The sequence below is a fragment of the Hyaena hyaena genome, unplaced genomic scaffold (assembly GCF_003009895.1).
Source record: "Hyaena hyaena isolate Hyena2069 unplaced genomic scaffold, ASM300989v1 scaffold_794, whole genome shotgun sequence".
Taxonomy (NCBI): Eukaryota; Metazoa; Chordata; class Mammalia; order Carnivora; family Hyaenidae; genus Hyaena; species Hyaena hyaena.
The window spans coordinates 625,304-652,958 of NW_024081427.1; the positions used below are offsets into that span (position 1 = coordinate 625,304).

Genomic DNA, 27,655 nt, shown 5'->3' on the forward strand with positions numbered 1-27,655 from the left:
ACAGTTAAGAAAAGAGACAAAAATCTCTGTCCTAATGGAACTTGTAATTTAGATAGAAAATGAACCAGATAAATGAGTAGGATACATAGAATGCTAAATGTATTATGTGCTAGGGAGAAAAAAAAAAGAAAGCAAGAAAGGGAGCTGTAAAATGCTGAGGGGCAGGAGGATTTTAGGCAGTGACAAAGTGCTTTTTGAGTCAAGATCTCAAGGAAATGAAGGAGCTAGCCATGCAGGTATGTGGGGAGAAGAACCCTCCTAAAAGAGAACACCAAGTCCAAGGCCGAGAGGTAGGAATACAGCTACATACAGTGCTAAGCACTGCAGAGGACAAAAAGACGGATAAGCTCAAAGAGCTTAAAATCTAATAAGAAAGCTTAGAATACAAATGCACTAAAACTAATATCAAGTAGATTGTTTTAAGAGTTGCTAGAGAGATACAAACACGATCCCATAGCAGTGCGGATTCCATGGCAATAATATACTTGGGAAAGTTCACCGCGGTTACAGTGGGGTCCACAGAAAAGTTCAACTCTGAGAGGAGTTTGTGCAAAGCACGTAGAGCAATGAAGCGGCACTGATGGGGTTAACCAGACTTAAGACCAAAACAGGGAGGAAACAGAAATACTAAATACCACGTAGACACAAAAATATATGTGTGTGTCTGTTGAGTCAGCAGTATATTATATATGAAATATGTTTGGGCTTATACTAAACATATCATATTTCCCTAGGCACAGAACTTTCATGGGTCCCTCAAATGTATATTTGAAATGGGTGTCTTCTTACATTCATTTGAGAAAAAGAAGTGAAGAATTCTTTCTCAAATATAAAGCCTTATAAACGGAGGTGGCGGGAGGTACAGGAAATGGCATCCAGCTGCCGATTTAGACCCCAGGAGAGTGGGGGTAATTGTTTTCCCCCGCCTTGGCCAAAGACACCCACTTAGCCGTGTTCTGAAGCTTGCTTTCCTTCCTGGCTCCCTACCCTCCAAGTGTAGGCCTCTGGCTTGACCACAGTCGCCCTTCTCGAGGCCCCCGTCTCAGCAGGGTGCGTGCCACCAGCCGGTCCTCTTCCTCACCACCGCATCCCCCGCGGGCTACCCGTTCCTTCTGTCGCCAGGGCCCCGCCGGGCTGTGTGGTCCCCAAGAACGTAAACACCCCCACGACGCGGCGGGGTAGACAAGCCCACAGCGGTTGGGAAAGGACCTGACCCGCGGGCTGTGGCCGCGACCTAGAGGAGGCAGAGAGGCCCCCAGAGGCGGCGGTGACAACCAGGACCCCAGGAGGATGAGCAAGGGCAGTGGGCTAAACCTCCTCCCCTACTCTGCAGAAAATGGGCCAAGGACATCAGTTACCCCGAGTGTTAACAATGACCCGTGGTTAGACTCCTCCTTCGAGCTTGTCCTAGATGTGAGAAACCGACCTTAGGTGGTGGCCCGAGGGCCAGCTCTGGCTCGGTGGTCTGGGACGCCGGGTCCCCTCCCCACCTCCCCTCCTTCCTGACCCTGCCGCCCTGCTTGGGGTGGAAAGTTCACCTGACCCTGGAGCGGTGCTGCCCCCTGACTTTTCACCCTGCCCTTCTTGCAGTGCTTGCATCCATCACTTGGGATTGGTGTCAGCCTCGTGGTGAATGAAGAATTAGGAATTCCTCTGCTTCAAAGCTCATGTCCATCAGAATGTAAGGGATCCTGTGTCCCATGCTGACTGTTTCCATTCGATTTGGGGAAATAAGCTGTAAGTCTCAGTTTTCCCTTAGATCATCTAAGACCTTTATTGGGTTGCTCTTTATTAACATTCCCTAAGGACCAAATGCCTTATTCTGCTATTCTATGTGTTATCCCTTTAAAAAGCTCTGAAAGTACCCCCAAATCTTCATCTACAGTTCTAGCTACTGCAGTTGACCCTTGAACAGCATGGGTTTGAACTGTGCTAGTCCACTTATACAAGGATTTTTTTATAAATACAGTACGTACTGCAAATGTCTTTTCTCCTAGGATTTTAACATTTTATTTTCTCTAGCCTAGTTTAATATAAGAATACAGTACATAATACACACTCAAAATATCTGTTAATTGCTGCTATTATTAATCAACAGTAGGTGATTAGTAGTTGGAAGAAATTAAAAAGTTATATGTGGATTTCGGATCACACAGGTTGACCTCCAACCTCTGTGCTGTTCAAAGGTCAACAGTACACCTCTTACAACTCAGAAAACCTAAATAGTTATTTAAGTTGGTAGACATTTTTCCACACCACTTCTTCCTTTTTGAAGCTTTAAAAAATATTTTATATGCATGAATTTTAAATTCAATTTCCAATGAACATAAAAAAATTCAATTTCTAATGTAGAATAATTAAGCATAAATACCCATTAATTCCATTCTTCAGTTGTGAAAATAGCAATTAAATTATTTGTAAAGAATACACATATCCTGGCATCTAAAAATATTATAAAGCCAAACTGGAAATATATTAGGGATATTGATACTTGGATCAGGATTCAGATCAAGGTGACAGTCTTTCTGTAAATTTATTATTTTAAAGAAATATTTTTAAATGTTACTTTTAACATGAAGGTAATTAATTTTATTCTAAAAGATTAAAGTGCAGGGAAATTTTCCATTTTCTTATCTTGAGGCTTATTAACTACAATTAAACAGTTCAAAAAGTTATCTGAATTTTTTTTCATCTGCCCTACACATAGTTTAAGAGCAATCATTTGCTGCCCCCTGGCTGTAAAGAAATTCTTTATCTTTCAAAAAAACTACTGTCTTAAAAAACATTACTATAAAGTAAAAAAGTGTAGTGGAGAATTTAGGAAATGTATCACCTCCCACAGATACCAGGGTACTAATTAATAGTGATTAATAACTTAAACGTTTAGATCAGATTGATTGGATTCGAATCCTGGTCTGCCATGTACTAGCGGTGTGTCTGCATTCTCAAGTTACTGAAATTTTCTCTTCATTTCCTAATCAGTATTAATGAAGATAATAAGAAAAATGCCTACCTCATATAGCTAGTATGAGAATTCAGTGAGTTCAGACAGTACTTCCACTGTCTGGCTCAACTGTTAGGTAATAGTAGATGCCATGCTTAAAAGCAACAATGAGGAACTGAAAACTGTCTGCTGTGACAGCAACGTCACTAACCTCTTGGACTCTGCTCTATGTTTTCCTTTTGTTGGGCCACTTACCACCTTCTAACATACTATAAAATTGGATAATGCCTGTACCTCACCACGAAGTACACTCCAAAGGCATCTGTGCTTTGTTCTCTGACTCATTGCTCCTTATCATAGTCCGGCACACAGTAGGTACTTCCTAAATATCTGCTATTGAATAAGTTTGCTGCCATAATTTTGTCCATATTCAGAGAACCTTGGGCTCTTGAGGTCGCAAGGAGTTTACAAGAACAGTGCCTTCATTCATCAGCCTTTTGCAACAGACTTCCTCTGTGGCTGACGCTGTTAAAGGGGCATGGGATCCAAGATGACTACTGCACAAGTTGCGATCAACGAGCAAACAAGCACAAAAACAAATAATTTCAATGCAATCTCAACACTGTACTAAAGAATAAAATGTTGAAAATTGAAAACGAGAGAATGTAAATCTCTCTACGGGAGTCAGAAACAACTGAACTGTCCAGGCACTGTCCAGGCAGGAGCGCAGGCTACGTCCCAGCGCGGGAGCAGCTTGGAACAGAACCTTGGAAGAGCCCGGTGTATCTGGGGGACATACAGGAGCAGAAGCAGCTTGGGATGGGCTGAGATTTATTACTGTAATTATTGGCTGACATGCCCTGGGGTGCACAAGGGCCGCGTTGTGATCATGCGTGTTAACAGAGTTTTTGCTTTGGTTTGGCCTGGTTTAAACCAGGCAAAGCTACAAACAGAGGGAGGGTACGAGTGTGGGGTGGAGACCAGGCTGGCTGAGGCCAGGTTGTTACAGGCAGGTAATCCAGGTTGTTAGAGGTAGACAATCCAATATCAGAGCAAGCAAGGAACCAGGAAAAACAAAGAAATGCGAGTCGGAGGAAGTCGTGGAGAGATGGCAGGGGGACAATCACGGCTCCATTCTGTGTGTGCGCCAGTGTGTGCAAACAACCAGCACCAGCTCTGGAGGGCAGCTGGCCAGAACTGCGATGGCCAAAGAAAAGTATTCATCCCTGGGCCACAGAGCCTTTGATGTTAGTTACACAGCTAGCTGATAACTCTGCCAACTTGCCTCCAAGTGAGTTGTTACAGTGAGTTCAGGAAAGGAAAGAAAAAAACCTTCAAACCACTTACTCTGTACACAAAATGATGAATTGATTGATTGGATTTTTCCACCTTTTAATTGCCTTCTTGGCACAGAATAGATCCCATAATAAAGAAATGGAATTTCTTTCTATAGATTTATCATTTTAAAAATCACTTAAAAATGTATTCTTGATTATTTTTTTACAACCTCCTTAAATGCAGGGAATTCAACAAACATGACACTGACAGTATTTTCAGGTTTACAATTGTGGAATGTTGGAAGTGAGAAGATTTCCTATTATTTTATATGGGAGCACCCCCTTATTTGCAGGAGATATGTTCCAAGACCCCCAGTGGATGCCTGAAACCACACATAGCACCAAACCCTATATAACCATGTTTTTTTCTGAAGTAAATATATCTGTGTATGTGTTCACATATATGTGTATGTATGTGTGTGTGCATATATATACACACATACAATAACTATAACTCATAAAATAACAATATACTATAAACCCTATAACAATAACTAATAATAAAATAGAACAATTATAACAATACACCATAATAAAAGTTCTGTGAAATGGTCTCCCTCAAAGTGTCTTAATGTACTGTGTTCACCCTCCTTCTTGTCATGATGTGAGATGATAAAATGTCCACATGATGACATGAAGTGAGGTGAATGATGTAATTATGATGTAGCATTAGACAACCATTGGCCTTCACATGACTGATCAGGAAAAGGGTCATCTGCTTCCAAACTGGAGCTAAGCACAGATGACTAACAGTAACTGAAATTATGAAAAGTGAAACTGCAAATAAGGAGATTTTTGTATACTTTTTTAATTAGTAAAAGTTGTATAACACAGATAGTAGTATATAGGGCTCATCAAGATTCTTTTCAAAGGGTGGATAATAAATATTTTCTGCTTTTTAGCCCATATGGTGTCTGTAGCAATTACTCAACTCTGCCACTGCAGCACAAAAGCAGCTAGAGACAATATGTAAACACACAGGAGAGGCTGTGCTCCAGTAAAACTTTATTTACCAAAACAGGTAGCAAATTGGATTGTTTGCTGACCCCTGATCTATATACAGTTGCATATCTTGTTTTTCTCTCTTTATAATATATCTTAGACTGAATTCTGTACCAGGACATTAAAGAGATCTCATATTTTAAAAAAATATGTAATAAGTTACTCTATGGATAGATATATCATAATATATTTAGTCAATCCTACATTAATAGATATTTTGGTTGTTTTTTGCTATTATAAATAATTGCTAGAGTGAATTACATATTACATACTTCTTTCTATTCATGCGAATATATATATTGGATAAATTCCTAGAGGTGGAAACATATAATTTGAGATTGCCAAATTGGCCTCCAACTTTGCACTCCACCAACAAATATGAGACAAAATATCCTAATTTCACATGGTATTATATTGATATAGAAGTAAGTTGGGATCCAAATTTATTATTTTATAATTCTATAGATGTGTGCCCAGTTGTCCCAAAATGATTTATGAACTACATTATCTTTACCCACTAATTTGAAATATTATCTCATTAAAGGCTTCTGCCATTAATAGCAGCCAAAAAAGTGTTTCCTATCAACATGTTAAATAAAACTTTTAAAACCTGAATGTCATTTTCATCAAAGCTGCCTTCTCTTTCTCCCAAAAAATCTAAAAGTAAAGAATTTTATCTTGATGCTGTGATGTATCAATCTATAAAAACAACGAGATCAATTTAGATGATCATATTATCCATGATCTAATTCTGAAAACATCACAACTAGCTTTTAATACCATAAGCATGAGAAATAAGTGGTTGTGTGTATGCTTTTATTGAAGTCCTACAATATTATCTTATCCCTCTCCAAAATTCTGCAATTCTTTGAAAGAATTATGTAAGGATCTGCACTCACAACCCTGAAAGTATATCAAAGTCCAGTCTGGTGGGAGAAGAAACCCTTCTTTGGGACATTGTCTTTTGGCAGCTGGAATTAAGTAATGCAAAACATAAAGATAGATTACCAAGAGTCATTCTAGATCTGTACTGCCCAACACACACACACTATATTGTGAGTAATGAACCATACAGTAACCACTAACCACATGAGACTATTGAGCACTTGAAATGTAGATAGTGCAAAATGAGATAGGCTGCAAAATACACACTGAATTTCTAAGAAATTATCAAAAAAGGAATTGGAATATTTTAATAACTTTATATTGTTTACATATTGAAATGTTTATTGTCTACATATGAAACAGACACACAATGGAATACTGCCCAGCCATTAAAAAGGAAATCTTGCCATTTGTAACAATATGAACAGACCTATAAGGTATTATGCTAAGTGAAATAAATAGAGGAAGACAAATATTATTTCACTTATATGTGGAATCTTAAAAACAAAACAAAACAAACAGACTTTAAAATACAGAGAACAAGGGGCGCCTTGGTGGCTCAGTTGATTAAGTGTCCAACTTCGGTTCAGGTCATGAACTCCCAGTTTGTGAGTTCAAGCCCCACATTTGGCTCTGTGCTGACAGCTCAGAGCCTAAAGCCTGCTTCAGATTCTGTGTCTCCCTCTCTCTCTGCCCCTCCCCTACTCATTCTGTGTCTCTCTCACTCAAAAATAAATAAACATTAAATGAATGAATGAATGAATGAATGCATACAGAGAACAAACTGGTGGATCACAAAGGGAAAGTGGTTGGGAGAATGGGTGAAATAGATAAAACTGCTAAAACTTTAGACATACTCACTGAATAAAATATATTATGAAAATTGACTTCATTCTTCTTTGTATTTTTTTAATGTACTGGCAGGTTATAAACTAGTTATAAACATGGGTCATGTTGTATTTCTATTAAATAGTGGTATTAGTTCATGCCAAGAGAACTTATAACTTCAGGATATAATTTGAAGGATTAGCTATGACTCTTGGAAACCACAAATAGAAACTTGTGATCATAGGAATTCCTAATAGTTCAGTATGAATAGTGGAAAGCACAATGCACTAGGGAAAAAAGAACATTGTTCATTCTGCAAATGTGGATTAAACACCAGTTATTACCAGGAACATGGCTGGAATTAGATCAAGGCTACAGACTCCTTAATAACCATACAGCTTTGACCTTGTCAGGTCATTAAACTACTCTGAGCCCCATGTCTTTCATCTGAAAATTGGCCTCACCTGAAGAGAAGACACTGGCATAGATGAACTCTTGAGATCCTTTTCTGCATCAAGATCTATGATTCTGTACATATTTCAATTTTTTAATCAAGGTCTCTACCTGGGTATAAGAAATGCTTATTTCATAAATTTATAAACCACAGTTTTGTACTTAATTTACTACAAGCATTTTCTCTCAGCAAGTGAATATATTCCCTTAGTGTCTAAAACAGTCAATTATGTAATCAATGGTGAACTAAAAAGAGAGATAAAATCAAATATATTAAGTATTATATTTTTACAGTTTTATTTTGAGGTACATAGATTTTTTTCATTTATTTATTTAATACTTCTATATGAGTATAAAGCAAGATTCTGTAAAGGAAACAAACATCCATAAGCATAGTCCCTGTTCTTGAATAACTTATATCTGTGAAGCTTTCCCAAACTCCCCGGCCAGTTATTCCTGAAGGTAGATTTAATGACCCCCTGTTCATGCCCCTATTATAGCACACAACACATGTTACTATCCTTTTTCTGTTTACATTCCCGTTTCCTTCCTAGACTGTAATCTCCTTGGCAGAGGAATTATCTTATTCATCTTTGAACCCAGTACTTAACATGTAAGAGATGCACATTGAAGACTTGACAGATGACCATTACCATAACGAATAAGGAAGAGATGAGCGTGTGCCCCAGATGTGAAACTCTGAGAAGAACACACCATCTACAATGCAGTATTTTTACCAAGAATGCCTAACCTCAGTCTTTTATGAGGAAATATCAGACAAGGACAAAAAAATGAATATTTACTAAGAACGTGGGACATGGGGCATTACATCCTCACAAAATGTCATAAAAGACAAAGAAAGGCTGTGGAAATGTTCCATATTAAAGAAGGCTAAAGAGAAATGGCAATTAAATGCAATACCTTATCCTAGACTGGATCTTTTATTGGAGTGGGAAAAATGCTATCAAGGACACTGTTAGATCAATGAACAAATTGGAATATGAATGATAAAGTATTATATCAACTTTTTTTTATTTTGGGGAGAGCACAAGTTGCGGGCAGGAAGAGGGGGACAGAGGATCCAAAATGGGCTTTGCACTGACAAGCTGACAGCAACAAGCCCACTGTGGGACTCAAATTCATGAACTGCAAGATCATGACCTGAGCTGAAGTTGGACACTCAACCAACTGAGCCACCCAGTTATCAATTTATGAATTTGATAAATTCATGTGGTTCTGTGAAAAAGTATCCCTATTCTTAGGGAATATACATGGTAATAATTAAGGGTAAAAGACTATCATATATGTAACTTCAAATACTTCAGTAAAAAAAATTATACACACACACATACACAGAGAAAATGACAAAGCAAATGGAGTTAAATGTTAGCAATAGACGAACCTGAGTAAAAAGTATACATATGTTCCTTGTACTGATTTTGTATTTCCAGCTTTGAAATTATTTCTAAATGAAACATATTTAAAAAGACAAAAAAGAATACATGTATTTAAAAAGATGCTCAACTACAATTCAAAGGAATCCAAATTAAAACAAGAAAGCATTATTCACTATTGGCAAAAGTTTTAAGTTATCATTAAAGTCAAAGGTGTAAAAATAAAGCTAATACTGTCTTTCACATTTTAATTAAAAAATAAACATGTCATTGTATTTTTTATACTACTAGAAAATCTATATGTATTTCTTTCTCTTGGCTAGGGTTTTAGATGGGACAATTACTACAGCTGCATAAAGATTGATAGATAGGTAGATAGATATTTATATAGATAGAAAGAGAGAGGCAGAGACAGAGATAGATAAATAGATAGATACATACATACATACATACATGCATGCATACATACATACGTGGGACTTTTAAAAAGCTCCTCAAAAGGGGAACAAACCTTTTTTACCCTTCAGCCTTTCCAAGAGTTGTTTGAAGACAAAAATCTGTATATAATGCCTGTACTGCTGTCTTGTTGCAAAGTAAGAAAGAAGTCTGCATTCCAGATAACTTTATTTATCCTCCAGACAAGCTATCGACTGCCTACCTTGGCACTTCTTTTATGTGAGAGAAAAATTAATTTCTATCTTGTCCAAGTCACCCTCATTCCTGTTGTCTGCTGCTTAAAGCAATTCCCAAAGCAAATTGCCAGAGTTTTTTTTTTTTCTTAATTAAAACGGTTTTCTTAGGGCAGACTTGGCAACACAGAGCCACCTGGGAGTTCAAATGTGGCCAAAAGCTCAATGACTTTTCCCACCATTCTGGGCAAATCCAACATTTCTGGAACAAAATGTACAAAAGTGAAAAGCAGGGATAGGGTCAAGAGCACTTCTGTGATTTAGAATTATGGTTCCATTCCTGGCACATACTTTAAAGAAGCTTCCTGGAGACCAATAAGAAGAAAAGAAATATACAAAGCCTCAAATTATCAGAGAAGGATTTATTATTAAAGCAATGGCACTGGAGAAAATGGCTAATTAGATATATTGGCCATGCTGGCTCTTTAACACTGTTTCCTCACAACTTAGAATGAAATAAATTTTTAAAGGATTAAAATGTTAATTAAAAAAATGAAGTGTTATAAAAGCTTTGGGGGCAAAAAGGTGAATATTTAATTAATCTCAAATTGGGAAAGGGCTTTCAAAATATAAAAAGCAAATTACAATGATAAATACTGCTAAAATGGACCACATAATATAATTACCTGTTTGTTTTAAAGCATAAGCTTAAGAGGCAATTTACAAATTTGAAAAAAATATTTTTAGTAAACATAACTAGTTCAACAAAAATATATTGACCTCTATTACATGTAAGACAGTATTCTAGCTTCTAGGCGTGCAGCACTGAATGATGAGGCATGCTGTCTGCACATATGCGGTCTATATGAGGACAGACAGACACAAATAGTACTCATTACCCAACCAGATACCTACTTATAATTGCGATAGGTGCTACAGAGTGGTATGAGATATCACAGAGAAAAGTCTGAGATATCAATAGCACCCAGGGGTGCCTGGGTGGCTTAGTCAGTTAGGCATCTGACTCTTCATTTCAGCTCAGGTCATGATCTCAGGGTCATGACATGGAGCCCCATGTCAAGATCAGGACTTCAAGCTCAGCATGGAGACTGCTTAAGATTCTCTCTCTCTCCATCCCTCTCTGTCCCTCCCCTGCTCGTGCTCTCTCTCTCTCTCAAAATAAATAAATAAACTTAAAAAAAAGTGAGTAACAGTGGTTCTGGATCTTGCAAGCTACCTAAAAAGAAAGTATTATAACTTTTATAATAATAACAAAGCAAGAAATATGCAAGAATTTTTTAATAAAAGTACATTCTTTTTAATAAAATGTACATTTTTCTATAATACAATATTATCTAGATAAGAAGGAAATGTTTCTGAATTTCATTTCAATGTTTCAGTTACTTCCTAAATACAGATCTGGACACATTCAAATAAATGACTGAACTTTTCACTCCATGGTCTTTGTCATAGAAACCCCATATCGGTAAGATTCTGCTAACTATCAAAATGAGAAGTATTTCCAAACACTGGTGATCAGAAGAAACATTACTCTTTCTTCCCATTAGGCTAAGCTTATAAGTATGTTTAACTGCATAAAAGTGTCTCTAATAGAAGTACAATCTCAAACACACTATTTTAAATTTTTGCTTCTTTAGGTTGAAAGAATAGGAGCACAACGAGCTTTGATTTAACCCAGATTTTGACTGTGTTATTCTTTGTTAAACATATTGTTCCAGTGACCATTACAGCTAACATTCAAAATAGATGTTTTCAACTCCTTACTCAGCAGGCTTGCTATTCCAAAAACTATCTCAAGAAAATGCTTTAATAAGAAATCTGGAGTTTTCAATTTAAAGTGATGCCTAGCTGTTCCTTGGAGAACTGGCTGATTCCAAGTCTTGAGAAGAGTAGGCACAAGGTGAGTCTGGGACATCTTGGGCCAGAACCCAGGACACATTTATGAAAAACAGGAACATGTCAAACACAGGAGCCAGCTGGAATGGATACCACTGGCCAACTCCTGGGTAATTGGAACATCAAAAAGAATAATGGCTGCAATCACTTGTAATACACTGACTAAATAAAAATCCCAACTGCTCACTAAAAATAACTGTGAAGACTCAGAAAAACTGATATCAACACTGAAAACCAATAAAAAAAATCATACGGACAGAACTACAAAGCTAATATGTGAAATACAAGTGGTTGCTAACACATGCTTTTCTGGTTGAGAAAGATACTCTTCCAGTCTAAAGGACCAAAAAAAAAAAAAAAAGTTATAAAGAATGCCCACAATATAGGAGCTTGAACATTTTTAAATTTCTGTCAGAAAAAAATGATAATTCAGATCTAATTTTATCCTTTTAAAAAGTTAATAGAACCACGAAATGAAATTAATGGGCCATGAGTAGAATATAACTATTGTCTTCATATTCATGGATGATATTTAATATAGAGCAATTATTATTAGTTAACATTCATTGAGCACTTTCTCTTTTCTAGGCATTGTGCAAAATGCCTTACATACATTATTTCATTTAATCTCCACAGCAATAATCTCCATTATTGCCTAAGAATCTATAAAACAAGGAAATCTATAACTACAATAGTAATAGTAGTAGCTTCACAAGGTCATTGTGAAGATTAAAGAAAATGTATAAAATAACAAAAAATATAAAGACTTCCAGGTAAAGATGATAGAATAAGGTTGGATCACAGAATCCTTTCCTTCCAGTATCTGACAAAATAAACAAATTTAAAAAGGTTGCAAAAACTAGCCAAAAAATTACAAGCAAAAGTAAAACACAGTAAAGTATACTAATTCATGTCATAAATTTTGAAGCGTTTCAGCCATGACTGGGTCATAATCCCATTTCTTCTTCCAAGGAATAATTATACGGGAAAATATTGAGTTCAACTACATCCTGGGAATTCTCCTTTTTATCCGCAAATTTTTAAAGAAGTAAAAAAAGAGAGTAGGTAGGGAGCTCAGAGAAGCATCAAGGAAAATCAATGGAAGTAGAATTTGCTATTTTTCATTCAAGATCTTCTTCCCAGGGTCTGCAATCTAATTCAGACTAGAATCACCTGGGAAGCCTAATTTAAAATTATCAATTGCCAGGCTGCATTCCAGATAAATCAAAATTATGATTTTTATTGTTAGGACACAGGCCTTGCTATTTTTTAAAGCTTCTCAGGTGTTTCTAATGTACATCCAGAGTTAAGCATCACTACACTAGAGGAATCTCTTGAAGTAACTGCATCCCATGGCCACATGCTAAATTGAAGTCAGCAAATATCCCTCACCATAGCCACAGGATATACTGCAATTACATGAGTAAACCCTGACACAAGATATTAACAAAGATATCAAAAAATAATAGGACCCAGGTCTTCCAACAAAGGAAATATGGAATATATTTAAAAAGCTACCAAATGGTAATTTTAATATTACTATATCAATTATTATATTAAATGTAAATGGTCTAAACAAATTAAAGTCAGAGACTATCAGGTGGATAAATCAAAACCTAACTACATAAGAAACCCATTTAAATATAAAGACATAGATAAGTTAAAAGTAAAAGGAAGAGAATGGTTATAACATATATTATGTTAATATGTTAATTATAACATATTAATATAAACATATTAATATAAAATATTAATATAAAAAATAGTCTTCAGATTAAGGAAAAGTACCAGTGAGAAAGAGAAATATTTTTTTAATTTAAATCCAAGTTAGTTAACATATAATGTAATAATGATTTCAGGAATCAGTAGCCAGTAGCTTCTTAGAGATTAAAATAAAAAGCCCATTACAGCCAAGCCAGGTTTTCTTTCCTACTAGATAATTTGTAACTTCCTTCTGGCAATGCTGTCAATCTCTAGGTGAGAGTCTGTCTCTGCCAGGTCCTACTTATTTGTTCCCTTCTATTTCTTTTTTTTTTTTTTTTAAGATTTTATTTTTAAGTAATCTCCACACCCAATGTGAGGCTCGAACTCACAACCCTGAGATCAAAAGTTGCATTTTCTATCAACTGAGCCAGCAAGCCAGGAACCCCTGTTCCCTTCCATTTCTTTTGGATAATGAACCTCTGATGTATTTCAAACATAGGGACATTTGTGTTTCTATTGTGCCTAATATACCCACCTAATGTGATGTGAAAGGAATTGACTAGTTGTCCATTAGACAGGAAGAGCAATGTCTCAGTTCACAAAAGGTTTCAATGTTTAGCACCAAATGTGAACTATTTTATAGCAAAATTCCTAAATGCTTTGAATAATTTTTAACATTTTTGTTGGGATACAATTCACCCACCTAAAGTATGTAATTCCAATGGTTTTTGATATATTACATTTTTAATATTTTTAAATTGTGGTAAAAATATACATAACAAACTTTGGCATTCTTTTCTAGTTTAATTAAAATTCCAGTTAGTTAACACAGAGTGTAATATTAGTTTCAGATGTAAAATTTAATGGTTCATCATTTACATATAATACCCAGTGTTCATCCCAAGTGCCCCCCCTTAATGCCCATCACCCATTTAGCTCACACAACACCATGCCAGCACCCCTCAGTTTTGTTTCTGTATTTAAAAGTCTCTTATGGTTTGTTTCCCTCTCTGTTTTTATCTTCTTTTTACTTACTTCCCCTGTGTTCATCTGTTTTATTTCTTAAATTCCACAGATGAGTGAAATCATATGATAATTGCTTATCTCTGACTGATTTATTTTGCTTTCCATAATATATTCTAGTTTCAACCATGTTGTTGCAACTGGCAAGATTTCATTCTTTTTGATCACCAAGTAATATTCCATTGTATGTATGTATGTGTATGTGTGTGTGTGTGTATTCCACATCTTTCTAGGGATAAAGAGCAATATCATACAATCATTAAAGGGTCATCAAGAAGATATATCAATATGATGCATAATCTAAATATATATGAACCAAACAACACATTTGCAAAACAAATGGACAAAAGCTGATGGAAATGAAAGGAGAAACAGACAAATCTGTAATTACAGTTGGAGACTTCAACATTCTTATTTCAATAAAGGGCAGAGCAAGTAGAAAGAAATTCAGTAAGGTCATAGAAAATCTATAATACAATGCTATCAATCACTTGACCTAATTAACATAAGTAGAATATTCGACCTGACAGCAGGGTACAAATTTTTTTCAAAAGTATATGAAACAAGACATTATATGTATTATATGTAAGTGATGAATCACTAAATTATAGTCCGGAAAACAATATTACACTATATTTTAATAAATTTAAATAAAAATTTGAAAAATAAAATAAAATAAAAATAAACCACATGAAACACTCACCAAAATAGACAATATTCTGAGCCATTAAAAAAATCTTTCAGGAGGTGCTTGGTTGGCTCCATCGGTAGACATTGTGACTCTTAATCTTGGAGTCATGAATTCAAGCCCCATGTGGGCACAGACATTACTTTAAAAAAATCCTTCAACAAATTTGAAGGAACTGAAATCATAAGAGTATATTCTCTGATCATAACAGAATTAAACTAAAAATCAATAACAGAAATAGATCTGTAAAATTTGAAAATTTCAAAATTAAGTGACACACCTCCAAATGACCCATCAGTCAAAGAGGGATTGAAAGGGAAATTAGAAAATATTTTTAGTTGAATGAAAAGAAAAAACACAACATATTAAAATTTATGGATACAGCAAAAGCAGTGCTTGGAGAAAAGTGCATAGCATTTACACAGCATTAAATTCATATATTAGAAAAGAAGAAAGGTCTAAATACCATGATCCAGCTTCTATCTTAAGAAACTAGGAAAAAAGGGGTGCCTGGCGGGCTCAGTTGGTACAGCACATGACTCTTGATCTCAGGATTGTGAGTTCAAGCCCAATGTTGGATGTAGAGATTGCTTAAGAAGAAAATCTTTAAAAAAACAAAACAAAACAAAGAAATAAAGTGAAAGAAAGAAAGAGAGAGAGAGAAAGAAAAAGAAAAGGAGGGATGGCTGGGTGGCTCAGTCAGGTAAGCGTCCAACTCTTGATTTTGGCTCAGGTCATGACCTCATTGTTCATGAGATTAAGCCCTGTGTTGGGCTCTGCACTGACAGCATGGAGGCTGCTTGGAATTCTCTCTGCCTCTCTGTCTGACCCTCCCTGCTCATGCACACACACTCTATCTGTCAAAATAAATAAATATACTTTTTTTTAAAAAAAGAATAGCAAATTAACCCTATAACAAGTAGGAAAGGGAAAAAAAGAAAAGGAGAGGGAAGGAAAAAAAATGGGACCAAAAGCCAGTTCTCTGAAAAGATCATTCAAATTGATAAACCTCTAGCCAGACTAATCAAGGAAAAAAAAAAAAAAAGAGAAGGCACAAATTATAAATCTCATAAATGAAAGAAATGAAAGAAGGAATATAACTACTGGTCCCACAGACATTAAAATACTGATATCAGAATATGACATAAAACTTTGAGCTTATAAAATCAACAACTTAGAGGAAGTGGACTGATAGGGAGCAATGAGTCAATATAAATGTACAACCAAGACTAAACCACTATATGGGTTATAACTTCAAACAAATTGTAACATTGATAATATAAAATAATAGTATTATTAATAAAAACCAAATGTGAGGAAAACGGAAGTGACAGAATGTATAAAGATGCTAATTTCTTTATTTTTCATAGCAGAGAGTTTACTACAGAATCTGAAATTAAACTACATGTTTACAAAATATAAAAATTTCAATTCTTAGGGGGCCTGAGTGGCTCAGTTGGTTGAACATCTGATTTCTGTTCAGGTCATGATCTCACTGTTCATGGGTTCCACCTCCACATCAGGCTCTGTGCTGAGAGCGTGGAGCCTGCTTGGGATTTTCTCTCCCATCTCTCTCTGCTCCTCACTGTTCTCAATCTCTCTCTCTCTCTCTCTCTCTCTCTCTCTCTCCCCCTCCCTCTCTCCCTCTCTCCCTCTCTCTCAAAAGTAAATAGGGGAATCTAGGTGGCTCAGTTGGTTAAGCGTCTGACTCTTGGTTTTCACTCAGGTCATGATCTTGCAGTTTTGTGGGTTCAAGCCCTGCATGAGGCTCTGCACTGACAGTGTGGAACTTGCTTGGCATTCTCTCTCTCTCCTTCTCTCTGCCTTCCCTTACTTATGCTGTCTGTGTGTCTCTCAAAAGAGATAAATAAACTTTAAAAATAAATAAATAGGGGCGCCTGGGTGGCTTAGTCGGTTGAGCGTCCGACTTTCACTTAAGTAATGATCTCGCGGTTCATGGGTTCGAGCCCCGCATCGGGCTCTGTGCTGACTGCCAGCTCAGAGCCTGGAGCCTATTTCAGAGTCTGTGACTCCCTCTCTCTCTGACCCTCCCCTGCTCACGCTGTCTCTCTCTCTCTCCTAGAAATAAATAAAAACATTAAAAAATAAATAAAAATAAATAAATATTTTTTTAAATGTTATGTAATGTTATGTTATGTTATGTTATGTTATGTTATGACCATAGACATAAATTTAGGTACCAAAACTATAAAATCCTTAGAAGAAAATATAGGAGTGATTCTTTATGACCTCAGGTTAAAAAAAGCTCCCTTTGTTTGAAAAGCACAGACAACAAAAGAAAACTTAGATAAACTGGGTTTCATCATAATTAAAACCTTACGTACTTCAAGATATACTATCAAGGAAGTGAAATAGAATCCATATAATGGGAGAAAATATTAAATATTTGTAAATCATGTATCTGATAAAGGACTTATATCTAGAATACGTAAAGAACTTTCATAACCCAATAATATAAGGACAAATTACCAATTTAAAAAATAGGCAAAGGATCTACATAGATATTTCTCCAAAGAAGATATACAAATGGCCTATAAAATATCCAATAAGGGGTTAATATCCAAAATATATAAAGAATTTATATAACTCAATGCCAAGAAACAAAACAAAACAAACAAAAAAACACAAATAATCCCATTTAAAATGGTCAGAGGGGGGTGCCTGAGTGGTTCAGTCGGTTGACTTTTGGTTTCAGCTCAGGTCATGATCCCAGGATCATGGGATTGAGTCCCACATGAGATAATGTGCTAAGCATAGAGCCTGCTTAAGTTTTTCCTGTCTCCTTCCCTCTGCCCCATTTGTGTGGTCTCTCTCTCTTTAAAAAAATTTTTTTAAAAAATGGGCAGAGGACCTAAATAGACATTTTCCCAAAGAAGACATACAATACATGAAAAATGTTCAACATCACTAATCATCAGAGAAATAAAAATCAAAACCACAATGAGATATCACCTTACACCTGTCAAATGGTTAGTATCAAAAAAAATAAGACATAACAAGTGTTGGCGAGGATGTGGAGAAAAAGGCACCCTAGTGCACTATTGGTGGAAATGCAAAGTACAGCCACACTGTGGAAAACAGTATAGACATTACCACCCAAAATTAAAAATAGAATTACCATATGATCCAGTAATTCTACTGCTGGGTATCTATCCCCCTAAAAATGAAAACATTAATTCAAAAAATATACCCACCCCTATGTTATTGCAGAGTATTTAAAACAGTCAATATATGGAAGCAACCCAAGTGTCCATTCATAAATAAATGGATAAAGATGTGATATATATATATATACATACATATATATATAACAGAATATATGTGATATATATATGTATGTATATATAATTGAATAACACTCAGCCATAAAAAAAAAAAATTGGAATCTTGCCATTTCTAACAACATGGATGGACCTAGAGGGTATAATGCTAAGTGAAATAAGTCAGACAAAGACAAATACCATATGATTTCACTCATATGTGGAATTTAGGAAACAAAACAAATGAACAATCTAAAAGGAGACAAAGAAATAAACAAGACTCAAATACAGAGAACCACCTGGTGGTTGCCAGGAGTAGGTGGGTGGGCAGATGGGAGAAGTAGATAAAGGAAATTTATAGCAGACTGTGAGTCTGGAGTTCTCCCTTGTCCATCAAGAGAGCAGATGCAGAATTGAATATGAGAGAGGCTAATGCCTTGGAGGCGATAAGAGCCTCAAGCAAGGGTTTTGTCTCCGTATTATTGAGCTCACAAGAAACTACCCACGTTGTGAACATAAAGAAAAGAAGATCTTACACGTGTTGAACGTGAAGAAAACAAGATCTTACACATGTGAACACGGAGAAAGCAATCAGACAGTAATCATTAATCTGTATGTTTAAGAAGCAAAGGGCCTGGGGGGCAAGTGGAGTTTGTGATCAAAGTACAATGGCACCAGATGGAAAGTAACTTCTTGCAGGTGATACAACAAGTTACTCATCATTACATTACAATATCTCTAACCACGGGTGCTTTCACCCCATGGTGGTGGATTCCACCCTGAGCTTTTTTCTAACCCAGTTATGTAAGTAGAACCTAGTTCCCCACAGCAATTAAGAGTACATTTCTTGTGATGAGCACTGAGTAATGTATAGAATTGTTGAATCATTATATTGTATATCTGAAATAAATACAACACTTTATGTTAATTATACTTCAATTTAAAAATTTGAAAAAAAGACAAATGGCCAATAAGACCATGAAAAGATGCTTATTATTAGCTATCAGACAAATGGAAATCAAAACCACTATTTCATATCATTTTTTCCCACTAGGATGGCTAAAATCAATAAAGTCAGAAAATAACAAATGTTGCAAAGGATGTGGAGTAATCAGAGCTATCATACATGCTTAGTGGGAGTGTAAAATGGTGCTGCCACTTTGCACAACAGTCTGGTAGTTCTTCAAAAAGTTAAACATAATGTTACCATATGATCCAGTAATTAACTCCTAGGTATACATACTCAAGAGAAATGCAAACGCGTGTCCACACAAAAACTTGTACAGAAATGTTTACAGCAGCATTATTCATAACAGCTAAAAAGTGGAACTAACTCAAACATCTATCAATTGATGAATGGGTAAATCAAATTGGTATATTCATACAATGGACTATTACTCAACAATAAAAAGAGTAAAATACTAGTACAGTTTATAACCTGAATAAACCCTGGAAACATTATGCTAAGTGAAAGTTCAATAACAAAAGACCACATATTGTATGTTTTCATTTATAAGACACATCAAGAAGAGGCAAGTGTATAGAGACAGACGGTAGATTGCCTAGGGTTTGAGAAGAAACGAAGAGTGACTGCTAATTATGAGTTTCTTTTTGAGGTCATGAAACTGCTCTAGAATTGATTGTGGTCATCAGTGCACAAATCTGTGCATATGCTAAAAATGATTGAATTGCACACTTTAAATAGGTGAATTATAAGGTATATAAATTATCTCAATAAAGCTGTCTAAAAAAGGATTAGAAAAATAAACTGTAGTCACATCCATTAAAAATATTTTATCATATAAAGGCCAACTTGATTTTTTTTACAGGTCTACAAGCAAGTTTCTCTTGGTTTCAAATAATTTGATCCATTCAAATATTCCCAATTAAAATGGTTTAGCATTGGCCCAGCTATAAACAAACAGACCAATGAACAGAATGCCTATAAAAGGACAAACTATGTATGGGAAAGTAGCATGTGACAGTAGTAATAAAAATCAGTTGGGATGGAGGGAAGGGATGAATAATTCAATAAATTAATTTGGTACAAGTGATTATCTATATGGAAAAAATAAAATTAGATCCTTACTTTCTAATATATACAAAAATAGATTTCAACTACATTAAAGGCCTAACATGAAAAACTTTTGTTCTGCGGAAGTTATTACAAACAACATGAAAAGACAAGCCATCTCTATATAGAGACTCTAGAGAAAATAAAGTGCATATACAATGCAACCTATTCTGTAAGACAAAAAATTGGCAACAACCAGTATTTACCAGAAGAATACAAACACTGTACTTTATCTACACAGCACACAATGTAACAATATAGATAAACCTCTAAAACATAATAATGTGTTATAACGTAAATTTCAAAAAGTTAGGTAAATATTATACCAATGACATAATGTTTAAAAACAGAAAAAATACTACATCATTAATGAACACATACAAATAAGGTAAAAGTACATAAACAGGCATGAAAAGAATATGCTTGAAGACAGTGATTATCATGACAGAAAAGGAGAGAGGGAACAAGATGAAAGGGTAGGACTTTAACTTACCTAGAATTTTTGCTTATTAAAAAAATTTGAACCAATATGGCAAAATCTGTCCAATGAATACATATGGGCTTGTTAATTACTTTCCGTATGTTTGCTATATTTCACAATGTAAAAAAATTAATTAATGTCTAAAAAATATTTAAAACACACATGAAAATCATATTCTTATAAGATTGTCTTCAAGTCTACTATATATTTATATATTTACATATGTATATATATATGCTCTACCCCTACCTATCAGATACATAGATCAATCTAGAAAAAGATAGATCTAGAAAAATGTTTACCTAATATTAAAGTAACATTTTATCTATAGCATTGGCATTTTTATTATACTTCTCAAATTTTGATAGACCTTCTAATAATGAACATGTATTCTTTTTTTGTCTAAAAGTCAAATATTTTTGCTTTATTTTTTTCTGTATTTTATTCAGAGTTCCTTAGCTTTTACCTTTTACCTAATGTCCACTTCCTGTTTCAGGATCCCATCCAGGATACCACATTATATTTAGCTGTTAAGTTGCCTTAAGCTCCTCCTGGCTATGACAGTTTTTCAGACTTTCTAATTTTTTTAATTTATTTTTGAGAGAAAGAGCAAGAGTGCAAGTGGGAAAGGGGCAGAGAGAATGGAGGATGGAGGATCTGAAGTGGGCTCCATGCTGACAGCAGAGAGCCTGATGCAGGGCTCAAACTCACGAGATCATGACCTGAGCTGAAGTCCAATGGACGCTTAACCACTTAACCGACTGAGCCACCCAGGCGCCCCTGGATTCTCTCACTTTTTATGACCTTGACAGTTTTGAGGAGTACTGGTCAGATATTTTGTAAAATGCCACTGTACTTGGATTTATCTGATATGTTTCTCATGATTACCCTGCAATTATAGGTTTTGAGGAGAAAGACCCCAAGTATAAGATACCATCTTCATGATATCACATAAAAGGTACATACTTGTAACATAACTTACCAATGTTGACATTGACGTTAGTCACCTAAGGTGATGTCTGTCATGTTTCTCAACAGTAAAGTTACTTTTCCCCCTTTTTTAGAAAGAAGTCACTATGTAAAGAAAGAAAAGAAAGAAAGAAAGAGAGAGAGAGAGAGAAAGGAAGGAAGGAAGGAAGGAAGGAAGGAAGGAAGGAAGGAAGGAAGGAAGGAACGAAGGAACGAAGGAAGGAAGGAAGGAAGGAAGAAATAGAAGGAAAGAAGGAAGAAGTCACTATGTGCTTCCCACAGTTAAGGACTGAGTTAGGCTTCACCTCTGAGGGCAGGGAATCTACATAAATTATTTGGTATTCTTCTGAATGGAAGATTTGTCTCTTCTCCATTTACTTATTTCTTCAATCCTTCATTCATTTAATCATTGATCTCAGCATGGACTCAAGGATATCTATTTTTCACCTTGGGTTATAATCCATACTACTATATTTTATTGCTCAAAATTTTCCAGCTTTGGCCATCGGGAGCTCTTTCAGATGGCTCCTGTGTTTATTGGACATACTCCCCTTCAGTGTGTAGCTTTCATTTTGTTTTGTTTTCATTTTTCAAAGTAATATGAAAAAGATTAATATATTAATGATGGGGGAGATGCTATAGATATATTAATAGCACAAAGCACAAAAATCAAGCATGAAGACCTTAACCATAAGTAAAATTACTGATATAACTTAGCTGACTATATTAGTTCAACAATATTATTAAAAAACTTTACCTTATTTTTTGAATTTTCCAAATTAGAAAACACAGCAGATCTGTGCTATTAACAGCAGCTAACCTTTATGGAGCACCCACTATGTCAGGAATCATGCTAAGCCCTTAATTAACATCTACTACTCCATTTAATTCTCACAACAACCCTGTGGCTAAATCCTGAGGAACAGAAGGCTTACTTAGTTCCATCACTCTAGGAGTCAAGGATCCTGTGTCTCAAAGTGAGGTTTTGAAAGAGGACTTTACCTCCACTTTTACCTTAGTCTGTACTTTCTAATTGATTAAGTTCTTTTGAACTTAACTTTTAACTCAAGCAAAAAGAGCTAAAGCATCCATGATGGGAACTGAACCTGCCCCCTTAAGCAATGACAACTGCCCGGACGCCAGCAAGACCCTCATGACTGACCCAGAGACAATGACTGGCCTGACCTGTATTGCCCACCTACATGTACCCACCAACTTTGTCCCACATTCTCCTTCTATAAACCTAGCAGTATTTTCAGCACTTTGGAGACAGTCTTTGGGATATCAGTCCGCTGTTTTCCCGGCGTAGTCCTCACTGCAATAAATTCCTTTCTTGTCTCACCACTTCTCGTCTCTCTGCCTCTGGATGATGTCAGCAGAGTGGCTGAACCTGGTCTGTTTGGGACCCCTGGAGCCAGGCGCTCTTGCACCCTTGGGCCCCGGCTGCAGTCCCTGGATCAGCAGCATCAGTATCACCTGACAATTTGTTATAAATATATATTCTTGGCTCTCACTGCAGACCCCGAATCAGAAACTCGGGTTGGGGCCTAGAAAGCTGTGCCTTAACGTGCCCTCCAGGTGACTCTGATGCACACCAACCCTCAAGAGAGTGATAAAGCCAAGCTTTAAATCTGGGTGTGAGACCTCAAAACCCACCAAAGTCCAAGTGCTTCATCACTTTATGACACTCCCTCCATAATACACAATGAAAGCCAGTGATAGGTAAACTCCTGGGGCAGTTTAATCCTAAAGCCTTGGTTCTAGTTCTTGACCGAATAATTTTAGGTACTAAATTTACCACTAGAGGGAGTCCCTATATCCCCTCAAATATTGAATCTTCAAAGAGTAAAAAAACAAAACCAAACGAAACTATTTGCTAGAGAGAGGTTTTGTATCTGTGTATCAATATTAAAACAATTTGCTTAAGCTATCTAACATGTAACAGCTACATCGGAAGTCATGTTGTATAGGCATAAACAATGGCAAATAAATACAATATATCATAGTTGTCCACTTAACATTTTCATTTCTAAAATAGAACAAAGGTGGGGGGCGGGGGAGAAAGCTAAGGTTTAAGAAACTAATAACATATGATTTAAATGAAATAATCTAATTTAAACTACATCATCACCTCTAAAGTTTCAAAGAAATGCCATTGGAAAAACACTCAAAAACTGATCCAGTTACATGTATAGCTAGCTCCTTCCACCTCACACAGGGCATTCGGGTTAAAAAATGGTAAATCCAGGGGCGCCTGGGCGGCTCAGTTGGTTAAGCATCCGACCTTAGCTCAGTTCATGATCTCACTATGAGTTCAACCCCCACATTGGGGTCTGTGCTGACAGCTCAGAGCCTGGAGCTTGCTTCAGATTCTGTGTCTCCCTCTCTCTCTGCCCTTCCCCCTGCTTGTGCTCTGTCTCTGTCTCTCAAAAATGAATACACATTAAAAAAAAAAAAAAAAAGGAATGGTAAATCCAGCACCTGGTACATAACGAATTCTCAGTAAATAATGCTGAATAAATGGTGAATGAAGTTAATGTAACTCTTTGCCTCCACTGGACCTTTCTCAACCCATCCTAAATACATTAGAATTCATTCAATGCTATGCAAAATAAAATTGTGCTCTTTTCACAATAAATAAATATGTAGTAATTTAAGAAAAGTCACTGAAAAAGTCAAGTTATACAGCTGGTATCCTGGAACAGTAATACCCAGAGATTTTGGAATGCTACAACCATGAATGACTAATCATTGACGTACACTCTCCTTATTTCAAATATGAAATGGCATTCATTGACTACTTAAAGTAATTTATTTAATGCTTACATTTGTTTAAGAACATTGCAAAAAAAATCATAATGTACGTGGTGTGTGTGAGAGAGAGCCTAGAACAATGGAAACAGAGTGGGAAAGAGAAGACAAAGGATTTCATTTCAATGTCTTGAAATGTCTGTTAATAAAAGAGTAAAACCAAAGAAGAGCCCAAAGCTCAGGAGAAGGCTTTCTAGAACAGATTCATTCCATATGTTAGGTGGAGGCTGAAAGAGTACAATTCAATATACATTTTGTTCAAAAATGATACATGAGGCATTTGCTCAAAGGTTTAAAAGTTACATGATGAATGAGATAATTGTTGCTGTAACATATAAATACTAAGATAAGGACAGTGATCCTTAATTTGTATCAACTTGACTGGGCCACAGGATGCCCAAACTTTTGGCCAAACATTTTTTCTGGGTGTGGTTGTGAGGATGTTTTGGAATGAGACTGACATTTGAACTCTTAGACAGAGTAAAACAGATTGTCCTCCCTATAGGTAAGCCTCATCCAATCAATTTAAGACCTGACTAGAGAGAGATGGATTAGATGGGTGATGGGCATTAAGGACGGCACTTGTTGTGATGAGCACTGGGTGTAATAAGTAAGTGATGAATCAATGAACTCTCCTCCTGAAACCAATATTGGACTGTATGTTAACTAAAATTTAAATTAAAAAAATACCTGACTAGGAAAAAAAATCTGAGGGAGAAGGAAAGCTTCCTACCTGACTGCTTAAACTGGAATATTGCTTTCTTCCCCCAACCTTCAGATTCAGCCAGAAATATCAGCTCTTCTTGAGTCTTGAGTCGGCCAGCGTTTGGTCTGGAATTCATGCCATCAGGGCTCCTGCGCCTCCAGCTTGCTGACTGCATATCCTGGGATATAGCTTCCATTTTCACATGAGCCAGTTCTTTAAAAAAGACCATATGTATGGATGGCGAGATAGACGGAGAGATAGATACATAAAAACACACACATATACTACAGTATATATACACATACACACATACTACTGCTTCTGTCTCTCAGAAGAACTCCAACGTAAGGAACAAATTTCTTACCATGGCTAAGCTGCCTACGTGACTGGACCCCCTCCCTGCCACTCCAACTGCATCACCTATCATGATGCCCACCGCCTCGACTCCAGCCGCCTTGATTTTCTTCCATTTCCTCAAACACACCTTGCTCTTTCTGTCATGGGGTTTTCACTCGTTCACTTTTAATTGATAAATTCCCTTAATTACTGAGTTCCTACTATGAATCAAGGACTTTGGTGGTGCCGAGAATATAATGTGAACTGTGCCTACGTGTGTGCAGAACATATTCCAATCATGGGAGACAGAAATAGCATATAAACAAACAGGTTAATTTCAGAGAGTGACATGTGCTTCAAAGGGAACAAAACAGAGTGATAGGATAATGATTAGGTGTTCAGAGAAAACCTCTTTCTGTAGGCACCTTTAAAGCAGAATTCTATGTGATAAGAAGGGGCCAGCTATGTGAAAACCTGAGGGAAGAGTGTTCCAGGCAGAGAAAATAACAAACACGAAAATCGATTCTAAAATGAGCTTGATATATGCTGGGAATACTATAGCTATAACAGAGTAGGGGCAGTGAAAGTAGACGGGTAGGCAAGAATGAGGTACAGCCTTCATAGCCAGAGTAAGGATTTAAATTTTGATTTTAAGCATACTGGAAGTCTGTCTTAGTCCATTTAAACTGCTATAGCAAAAATAAAAACAAACACTTAAACTGGGTGGCTTATAAAAAACAGAAATTAACTTCTCACAGTCCTCTCCCTCATTGATGACCATCTTCTCAGCGCAACAAGCAGAAGGAGCCATGGCGCTCTCTGAAATCTGTTTTATTAAGAGCACCAAAAGGGGTGGGACATCTGGGTGGCTCAGTGGGTTAAGTGCCAGACTCTTAATTTTGGCTCAGGTCATAACCTCACGGTTCATGAGTTCAACCCTCACATTGGGCCGTGCTGACAGTGCAGAGCCTTCTTGGGATCCTCTCTCTCTCTCTCTATATATATATATAAATAAATAAACTTTAAAAAAAGAGCACTAATAAAGCCCTCCCCCTAAAGCCCCATCTCCTAAAACCATCACCCTAGAGGTTAGGATTTCAACATATTTTGGGGAGACATAAGCATTCAGATGACTCAGTGAAGGCTTTGAAAGGTTGGCATGATCTGGTCTATATATATATATATATATATTTTTTTTTTTTGTATTGCAATGTGTACCTGTGGATGTGCAGACCGACCAGGAGGGTTTGCAGTAAAGGGAAATGAGGATAGTAGCTTGGATTATGGTGATGCAGAAAAAATAAAAAAGGAATGATTCAGGAGATGGTTTGGCAGTAGAACAGATGGAAATTGTCAGTGTGCCTGGAGAAAAGACAGGATATCACCAAGGTTTTTGACTTGAATAATCGGCTGGAGGGCAGTTCCATTTTCCGAGACATGGAAGTCAGGGTGGATGGGAATGGGACTGGGGATGGAGTTGGGAGGGAGGGGATCTGCCTATCCTGTTCTCTTTGGACTAGTTTTCCCTCTTTCTTCACCTAGTTAACCCCTCCCCAATCTTTGCATCTCAGTTCAAATGTCACTTTCTCAATGAAGTACTTTGCCCAACTGGTTCAAACCAAACCTCTGTATTAAGTATATGCCATCTTGCACCATGTACTTTTCCTTAGTCCCTGTGTTATAATGCCAAAGGAGGCACTAACATGTTGCCTCCGTTGCCCCTGCTGAGAGCCTTCCCACCCCCAGACTTGTGAGAGAGGCCATCCTAGCTCATCCAGCCACCAGCAAACCCACAGGTGACCAGAAAGATATACAAGAGCCCATAGACCAAAGTAAAAGAACCACCCAGCCCCTTCAGAATCCTGAGTTAGCGAAGGGACTATCATAAGCCACTAGGTTCTGCCATGATTTGTTATATAGCAAAGATAGATACCGTGGCACATCCCTCAGTTGCAATTTTACAAGTATTTGATTAGTGTCTGTCCCTCTGAGGACACTGTGAGCTCTATAAGAGCGAAGACTATTCTGAGTTTAGTTTACCACTCCACGCTCAGTCTGGCATACTATCTGGAATACCATAGGCACTGGATAGGTAACTGGGTGAATGAATACAAGGGAGAGGGGAGGGGAATACATTGTAACATAAGAGAATAAGGGGGGTTACATAAGAGAAGTAACAGAGGACTGGGGACA

General features: G+C 36.5%; 1 long non-coding RNA gene across 1 annotated transcript in view; it reads right to left on the reverse strand.

Annotated features, from left to right (window-relative positions):
• The window catches only part of LOC120221640, a 76,913-nt gene that overhangs the window by 48,488 nt on the left and 770 nt on the right, over positions 1-27,655 (reverse strand). The window contains exon 2 of the long non-coding RNA XR_005525852.1: positions 25,154-25,339. This is a non-coding gene — a long non-coding RNA (uncharacterized LOC120221640). The remainder of the gene's footprint in view (positions 1-25,153; positions 25,340-27,655) is intronic.